Below are 9926 nucleotides of genomic sequence, written 5' to 3'. Positions count from 1 at the left end.
TGCCTATCTTATCTAGATAGACCTGTAAAGATAATAATATGCACAAAAAACAAGACAGCAAAACAAAGCAACAAAACAACAGCAACAACAACAAAAACCAATGACAAAAAAAGAAAAGCCTATAAATAGTTCAAGGTCTGTTTGTTGACCGTTAGGAGGGTTTTCTGGTTGAGTCTGATGGGGTGCCACGCCCTGGCCACAAAGTCTATTTTTGGTATTCCCGGGGACTTCCTTGCTCTGCTCCCCTTGTTGTTCTGATGCACACCCTTAGTGTTTCACCTCAGTGTGGTAGGGTCAGGTCAGGCACAATTCCCACACTGTGTCTCCAGTGTTGTCCCCAGTAGCGCTATGGGTCAGTGAGGGACGATGTGTCTTATAGTGGGGCCGGCCCTATGGTCCTCTCTGTGCATTGGCTTCTCTGAGCAGAGATACCGTCCTCAAGGCTTGATGTGCCAGGATGTTCTCCACTCTCTCTTCCTCCCCCTTCGTTTGCTCCTGTGTGCTCTGATCAGACATGCCCCTCTCCCTGAGCTGTAGCTTCAGTGATGTCCTCTGAAGTGAATTCTTCTGCTGGGAGCGGGAGCTGCCCACGTAGTTAGGATTGGGGCCAGCCCCTCAGACCTCTCTATTGGTTCCCTGGGTAACTTCTTTTATACTGTTGCTTTAGGCCCAGCATATGAACCATTCTTGACTCTTTTTCTCTCATTCCCCAAATCCATCCCATCTGTAAATCCTGTGGAGCTATATATTTGAAATTGATCTCAAAGTGTTGTTATGAGCATGAAATGACCTGATAGTTACAAAGCTGTTAGAATAGTACCTGGTACATAATCAATGTTATATGAATATTTACTGACTAAACGAAATACCAGAATTCTACCATTTCTCATTGCCTTCACTGCTACCAGCTTGGTTCCAGCCACCAATATCTCTCACCTAAACTACTGATAACAATAATCACCTAACTGGTCCCTCTGATTCCACCCTGTGGCCCCCTATAGTCTCTTCTCCACAGAGCAGAGCAATTCGTTATCCACCCATCTGATCATGTCACACCTCTCCAAAAGCTTTCTGTCTTACTCAGAATAAAATATAGTAAGTCCTTAACATGGATTTTGAGACTACAAGATTCATTCTCTCACTGTAACCTCATCTCTGGTCTCCTTTCTTCTCTAGCACATTTGTTCTATTCCACTCCCTTTGCTGGATTCAAACCACTGGAACACACTCTTCCATTAAGAGTTTTGCATATGCTATTCGCTCTTTCCAAATACCATCTTAACTGAAGTAGAGACCAAGTCAGTCTTTCCCCTGGGTGTGGTCATGCAGTAGCATGATATGCCCTGTCCCACATAAATCTCTATTCCCAGCCTCTTTTAAAGTTTTTCTTTATAGCATTTATTGCACCTGACACAAAGTTCATTATTTACGGAGCCATTATCTATCTCGCTGCCATTGAGTATAAGTTCCAAATGGGCAAGGACTTCTATAACCCTAGCAATCACAGTATAGACAAGTTTACTGAATACAAGAGTATATATATATATATTCCCTTTTAAAGTTGGCTATACAATAGTTCTCTATATGTCACAGGAACAAAACAAACTACATAAAATACTCCTGTTATATAATGAGTGCAGGTTTCAGAAGGAACTATTTTATTTTTAAATGTTCTTTTAAATTTTAAGCTATTCTTTTCAATTGAACAGTATTGGCAGATTCATTATGCAAAATATGACCTCTCACCATAATTACAATCCATAGTCACAAAAATGCTACATATTTTATATAGAAAGCTCTTTTCCTCACAGCTCTACCTTACCTGTTATGTCCATTTTGAACAAACTATTCAGACAGGACTGAAGCAAAATGTGATTTTAAAAAAAATCATTTTATTGGGGGCTCTTACAGCTTTTATCACAATCCACACATACATGCATTGTGGCAAGCACATTTGTACATTTGTTGCCATCATCGTTTTCAAAACATTTTCTTGCTACTTGCGCCTTTGGTATCAGCTCATTTCTCCCTCCCCCACTGCCCCTCCCTCATGAACCCATGTTAATTTATAAAAATTTTTCTCATGTCTTACACTGACCATTGCCTCCCTTCACCCACTTTTCTGTTGTTCATTCCCCGAGAAGGGGTTATATGTCAATCATTATGATCAGTTCCCACTTTCTCCCCAAAACCTTCTTCTTACCCTCCTGATATCGCTACTCTCATTATTGGTCCTGAGGGGGTTTATCTGTCCTGAATTCTCTGTGTTAAGAGCTTTTAAAAGAAATCATTTATTGGGGGCTTATACAACTCTTACCACAATCCATACATACATCAATTATATAGAGCACATTTGAACATTCGTTGCCCTCACCATTCTCAAGACATTTGCTCCCACGTAAGCCCCTGGCATCAGCTCATATTTTCCCCTCCTTCCCCGCTCCCCCCTCCCTCATGAACCCTTGATAATTTAGAAATTATTACTATTTTGTCATATCTTACACTGTCCGACATCGCCCTTCACCCACTTTTCTGTTGTCTGTCCCCAAGGGAGGAAGTTATATGTAGATCCCTGTAATTGGTTCCCCCTTTCTACCCAACCTTCCCTCCACCTGCCGGGTATTGCCAATCTCACCACTGGTCCTGAAGGGATCATCTGTCTCCTGGATTCCCTGTGTTTCTAGTTCCTATCTGTACCAGTGTACATCCTCTGGTCTAGCCAGATTTGTAAGGTAGAATTGGGATCATGATAGTGGGTGGGGAGGAAGCATTTAGGAACGAGAGGAAAATTGTATGTTTTGTCATTGCTACATCGTACCCTGACTGGCTCGTTTCCTCCCCGGGACCCTTCCATAAGGGGAAGTCCAGTTGCCTACAGGTGGGCTTTGGGTCCCCACTCCACACTCCCCCTCATTCACAATCATAAGATTTTTTGTTCTTTGATGCCTGATACCTTATCCCTTTGACACCTTGTGGTCACACAGGCTGGTGTGCTTCTTCCATGTGGGTTTTGTTGCTTCCGAGCTAGATGGCTGCTTGTTTACCTTCAGCCTTTAAGACCCCAGAGTGTTACAAGCTCTTATCTTTAACAGTGTTCATGCTCTGGTCTAGCCAGATTTGTAAGGTAGCATTAGGGTCATGATAGTGGGGGGTGGGGGTGGGGAAGCATTAAAGAACTAGAGGAAAGCTATATGTTTCGTTGATGCTATACTATACCCTGACTGGCTTGTCTCTTCCTTGTGACCCTTCTGTGAGGGGATGTCCAATTGTCTACAGATGGGCTTTGGAGGGCACAATTTATTAACAGTATTTCCTAATGCCTGCTGAAACATGTAAACATGGACAGGTAGAGTTTACATTTTAGAGATGGTGCCTGAGTATTCTGCTAGTCTCTTAGTTGTATGTTCTACTAGGAAAACAGTGTTTTTCTATGAAAATACTTCTCATATCTTGCCTCACTAAGATTATGCTGCATCTGATGGTTGTCATAGAAACAGTAGTAATGCTTACGCGGCTTATCTCCACGGGGTTTTACCACTGGGTGCCTAATTATTCTCTGTGAAGTCACAGGGAAGCAGCACAGATATTAAAATCCATCCACTGCCATCAAACCAATTCCAATTCACAGCGACCCTATCCTGGGTTCTGGAGGTCGTAATCTAGGAAAGCAGAGCCTCATCCTTCTCCTCTGCGGGTCAGAATCAGCTCGGTGACAGTGGGTTTGGTTTGGGTTTTAGTTCAGTGTCCTGAGTTGGCATCTGCTCTTCATTTTGGTTTCTCTAAGGTTGGTGAGGAAGCAAGAGAAGCTTGCTACTCCTGGAAGTTGTGTGGTCGGTTGGCTTTGTGAAGGCGAAATGGGGAAGCTGTGAAGCTGGTTCACTAGTCTCCCACTGAAAGAAACTGGAATGATGAAAGACCCATCTGATTTTAAATTTCTGATTTAAAAACAACAGAAATAGGTTAAGTAAACCAGGCTGCAAAAGAGTATCGTTATGACCTTAACCAAATGACGTTGTTCTCAAATGAACATCAACTTCAAAGAAAGAGCCACTAGTTTTAAAACCACATCTTATTTTCTTTGCTATTGACTACATAATAAAAACCCATTCTCTACTTCTCCAAGGGGCTGGAAAGTTGATCAGCTGATGCCTGTGAAGGCTTTCAAGTAAAAAGTACTCCCTCCCTGCCAAGTCCTGGTCTACTCAAACCTGTCTGCTTTGCTTCTGTCAGTCAACCTCCACGTCAACCAAGGGCACTGAGGTGGAGATTACTAATTAGCTGCAGCCAGGAAATTCTCAGGAGCAGGGGAGTTTGAAAAAAATAGAAGTGAGCATTTGGGGCACATCTAGACAGAGGCTCATTCAAATGCTGGAATAAGAAGCCAACGGAAACTGGCTCCAGGTGCTCGGACAACTCAGAGCCTCCAGGTGAGAGCGGTGCTCTGTACATCACTGGCTCATTCATTAACAAGCCAAAATACTGCAGGTGAAAACACACACACACACACACACACACACACCCCCCCCCAAAGTAACAATGCTGTTGCGGGCCTTCTCAAGATATTGAACAGCTATCATAGGCAAGGCCTTGGGTTAGGCACTGAATACAATGCAGCAATGCATTCAAGGAAGGACATGAACCCTGTGAACAAATGAGGAATCACGTTTTCTGATTAAAGTAAAAGCAATAATGCAGGAGCACATACGATATAGTAATATACTGGATTGACAGAATTCAAGTATTTCTATACAGCGGAGGTGTTTTCAGGAGAGACCAGTTTCTGGAGAAGGACATCAAGCGTGGGAAAGTGGAGGGCAGTCCTCAATGAGATGGATGGACCCTGTGGCTGCAGCAGTGGGCTGCAACCTAAGAGCAATTGTGAGGCTGGCGCAGGACCAGGCAGGGCGTGCTTCCTTCTGTTGTGCTGAGGGTTGCTATGAGCTGGAATTGACCCAGCGGGACCTACCATAACACATGGCACCTAGCAACAACACACAGCGAGCTCCACAAGCACTTCTAAACTTCGCAGCCACTCAGCCGTACATATTCCATAAACCCCCAAAGAAGGAATTATAGACAGTATCAAGGAAATATGAATACATTTTCAAGCAAACGTTTTTTACTCTAAATGCAATTTCCAGTACCAGGAAATTGTTCGCTGATGCTATAGCTAGGCCAGGTTACCATACAATGATAAAAACACTGATAGTTTTTACATGGCAGCAAAAAGAATTAAATGACAATAAATAAAGGCCTGCTACCTATTATAGAGTTAATTCATAGATGAAGTATTGAAATAACCTTCTACAGTTGTGCTTTCTGATCCATTAATTCTACTGCTAAGAACCTATGCTCAGGAAATAACCAGAGAAGCTATCCAAGATTTATGGACCTAGAGATTTCCTAGGCATATTTCCTACAGAAACATGTGCCTTGTGCATCAGGATGTGTGCCCGGGATTGTTCTAAGCAGCACTGCCTGTTAATAGCTATGCCTATAAACAATCCAACAATCACCCACCTAGTTATTATAGATCTATACAATGAAATAAAGTACATCAAAGTAAATACATGAATTAAGCTACGTGGTACAATGTGGATGAATTATAAAACTGAAATGTTAAGTAAATGAAGCCAGACACTATGGTTCCATTTACATAAAATTCCAAAACAGGCAAAACCAGTATTATTTATGGATACACACTTAGGAGGTATAACTCAGCAAAGTAATGGAATGGTTACCATAAAAATAAGACAGGTTCCTCAGGGAGGTGGGGGGCGGCACACAGGGGCTGTAGTTATGGAGGGTTTTCTGAGGTGCTGACAGACACAGGTGTTTATAACATTCTGTTGATGTGGATTCCAGTTCTACTACTTGTTTGTTGTGGTGACTTCTTTACATATCTCTGAGTTTCATTTTCTTCATTTAAAAAAAAAGCGAATCAGGCTATCCCATAGGGTAGTCATAGATCAAAAAGAGAAAAAGGGCCTTGCCTAGAGTTCCACACTGTGTATGTACAGTGGTGCACAGTAGGTACACACTAAACTCAACCACTGACACGGAACTTCTCCTTGCGGTTTGTGAGACCGGAGCAGACAGCCTCATCTCTCTCCTGTGCAGGAGCTGGTGGGTCTGGATCCCCAACCTTGTGGTTAGCAGTCCAACACTTAAGCCAGAGCTAATCTACTCATACAATGAGCATTGGGTGGGGACCTATCCTGTGCCCAGCGTACAAAAAGTGGAACACACAAACAGAGAGAGAGCTGCAGTTGCTGAACTTTATTCAGTGATACACACTCTGTTTAGGGGTGCAGCGTACTGATTAATTAATTAATTTGATCAGAAATGCTTAACAAGATGGCATGATGGACAGATGGATAAATTATTTTCAAACAAGTAAAATGTTAACTGTTAACAATCGTTATAAATCCCCTGTATGTTTAAAAATTCTTAGAATAAAACACAGGTTCTCAAACTTATTTGAGAACCCTCTTTTTAGAAAAAATTACTCAGCACCCTCCCCACCTGGCAATTAAAAACATTTGTGCTATCGCCCATAATCCAGGACAAAGTGTAGCTATCTGCTTTTGCAACCCCCTGGATTGTTCCAGCACTGGCCCCCAGGAGGGTGTAGTTTCCACTTTGAGAAACAGTGGAATAAGATATTGAGGGGTGGAAAGGATCTGTGTAGCTTGTCTGTGGCTGATAATCAGTTCTCGATAAATGTTTGTCCAATTTATCAAAACACAAACACAAAAGGGGTAACAGTGCATTCTAAATGTATAACTGGAAACAGATCCTATTAAGAGAAGTTTTAAATTAGGTCAAGTCCAAGACTTGAGCCTGGAGATGTGGGCAGCCTAGAGACAAGCTGTGTCATCTGTTACGTCTGGACTGTGCTCATCCCTCAAATGCTGTGGGAAGTGGCTAAGACAAAACAGAAGGGAGGTACATAAATGAAATTAGTAGTACTTACAGGGGAGAAACATTAGGTGAGTAAGAGAAACCAAACATAGATGTGGGCATGGCACAGGAATTAAGAGACTAGCACCCTACATTCTAGACATACTAGTTTTACTGCACATGTAGATAGCCATGGGCAAATCATTTAATCTGTGGCTTCTCTTTTGGCAAAAGGAGACAAGAGTTACTTTCTAACGCACAGGCTTATGATCAGAGAAATGAAGACTTTTGCAAACGTTAAAGAATGATAACTTATACAAGGCATACCATAATCATCATGTTAGCTCTAAGGGACACGTCTGTCCCATGTTCCAAAATGCAACCATCTCTTCAGGAAAATAGGGCAGATCATCATTACTAGATCCTTTCTTGGAGCTATCTAGTCCCGTAGTGAAGATTTGAACTTCCCTTTGAATCATGGAGCTGCGTGAATGATAATCTTGGCCTTTTCTCCCACTCATTTCAATCTCAATTCACTGGGCAGACAGCTGTATTTTCCAGATAATGGTCTGTCCCTGATGCTATTTAAGAAATACCAGTTCATTCCCTAAGGTTAATAGGTCCTACTTCTCATGTCCCCTCTACAAAATTCTGGGATCAGAAATGTCTGGCCATGGAGTTTCTTCACAGTGAGACTTTTAAAAGCCTTCTAGTATACTAATATTTATTGCAAACACCCCAAAGGGGATATCATCTTAATGGTTTCCTAGATTTACTTGAACAAGCAACTTTTCATTTAAATTCCAAGATGCATTCCTTGGAACTGATGCTATAAGGGACGACTTTGAGGAACGCTGCTGTAACACATTAGAAAATTCTGAATAGATCTACATTTCACTTCAAGGTTGTATGAATGGCAATCAGGTTTAAAATAAACTTAAAAAAAAACCCAACAGTGTTATAATAAACACAATGTCAAAGACTGTTCTATAGAACAAAGCTGAGGGAACTTTGCCTTACCTGATGAGGGGAAAAATACCGCTAACCTCTAAAGTAAAATTTCAGGTGCAATTCAGGGCACTGAGCAAAATATTGCTCTGGGAGTGACATGGGACATCCTGTCTGTGGCCGTTGTATCTTGACGTGTTTATCTCTGTTAGTTGGGGCAGGACCACTTTGGGCCTCTGGTCACAAGCAACTAAGAACCATGGTTTTAAGGGTGCAACGTTCACATCAAGGTCTACCTTTTTGGTCATCCAGGTGGTCCATTTTGCTTTCCTGCTTTTTTCTAAACTAGCTGGCTTCCCTTGGGGCCTCCTTGTCAACCTATAATTATGGAGACTGTACTTCTAGATAGCGAGTTCCTACGCCTGTATCACACAGTGATACCTTTGCTTATTTTTCAATATTTGGCTTTTATGGGGAGCCAATTCATGGATAGGTGGCTGACAATGGGCCTTCATAAATGTAAATGAAATAGAATGGTCTAAAGGTACAGAGAAAAATACAGAATTAGAGGCCTCTTATTAATTAAAATGCTAGTGATAATGAGGCTTGAAAAGGACCTACTGAACCAGTCTTCCTAATAAAGCCTTCGGTCACAGAAAATGCTAGAACTACATCCCAATTCCAGACCCTTAACTAAACTGATAGTCAGGACCTCTATGATCAAACATAAAGAGAAAAACAAAGCCATTTCACAGCCAGTCTTCCATATAGCCAATTTCCTTGGTGGAATTCCGAGTCATTAGCAGCTCAGGGGTATGGCAAGGCAGAGAGTGAGATTAATATCCACCATGTCCTCAATTACAACTTTGTTTTAAAAACACTCATTTAAGAACATGACTATCAGCATTTTAATGCCTCGGAACCTTAAACTTTTTGCTACTCGCCTATGTTATAACTATAATTGCAAATTAAGAGTAAACAGATCTGTTAATTAGGAATAATGCTATTAAGAAATGCGAGCTTCTGTCTTAGATGAAAATAGCTACCTTAATCCTATGACTGGGCCTATGGGAACCAAAGATATTTTGAATGCCTACTGCATTATACTCAAGAGAAAATTCTAGGGCAACCGTTGTTCTGCAAGGAAAGTTGCATTTTCAACACCTGGGGAGTGCAAATTAAATTGTAAATATTCTAAGAACTGAGAAAAACAGCCACAATAGAACACAGACTGCGACAGCACTGTGGCAGATAGGCAGAACAACCCTGCGTCTCGGGCCTCAGTTTTCTGATTCTTAAAATCAGGATAATGTCATCCAGCTAACAAGGCAATTGTGAGTTCCAAGTGAGGTAATTAATACAAGAAAACAGCTCCAACGGTAAGGGAGAAAACTGTTATTGACTAAACTGCTGGAAGGTAAAGTGGGATCTCATGGGAACTAGGGTGAGAGTCAACTGTATTTTAGAAGGATCTGAGATTATTTCACCATTCTTATTCCCTTCTCATTTCAAGTACTGGGATAGCCAACATTGTTGTTTGCTTTACATGGTAAACAGCTTGAATGGTGTCTTTCTTAGATTATATGAACAGTAACAACAAAATAGTTTTGTTCCATCTTGCTACATACATTGAATTCTGACATCAGTAATAACAGCATTATGAGTGACTGAGTAGAAGAAGCCTTTTTAATTTCTTCCTTCTTTCCCGTCAGGTTTTACTCTTTCTCCCCTCCACCCCCCACAAAATGATATATGGAGTCACAAATACTGCTTATCTCAATATTATAACTAAAATTAGGCAAAATCAGCACTGTAAAAACACCAGCAGGAAGGAAAACACAACAGTGCATGCTTGTGGCTTGTAGCATCTACAGATGAAACCATGTGATTTTTTACGTCTGACCTCACTGCTGCAACCATTGTGCCGATCTGTCTCACTGAGGCCGTCCTGTTTCTCTGACCCTCTACAGCAAGTATGGTGTCCTCCAGGGATTGGTACTTCACTTGGTTTTTAAACTAGCTTGTGTGTCACGAAAGCAGTTAAGTGTGTTTCAATTTTACTTTTCCTGCCTATA

The 9926-nt window shown here is 41.5% G+C and overlaps 1 protein-coding gene across 1 annotated transcript in view; it reads right to left on the bottom strand.

Moving 5' to 3' along the window:
* Positions 1–9926, bottom strand: part of BICDL1 (BICD family like cargo adaptor 1) — a gene marked incomplete at its 5' end in the record, with an annotated part of 85926 nt that overhangs the window by 45948 nt on the left and 30052 nt on the right. The window lies entirely within an intron of this gene.

The sequence above is a fragment of the Echinops telfairi genome, unplaced genomic scaffold, assembly GCF_000313985.2.
Source record: "Echinops telfairi isolate 266 unplaced genomic scaffold, ASM31398v2 ScPeMD7_7412;HRSCAF=8450, whole genome shotgun sequence".
NCBI classification, from domain to species: Eukaryota; Metazoa; Chordata; class Mammalia; order Afrosoricida; family Tenrecidae; genus Echinops; species Echinops telfairi.
The sequence above is the reverse complement of the archived record's forward strand: the minus strand, read 5'-3'. Positions and strand labels throughout refer to the sequence as shown.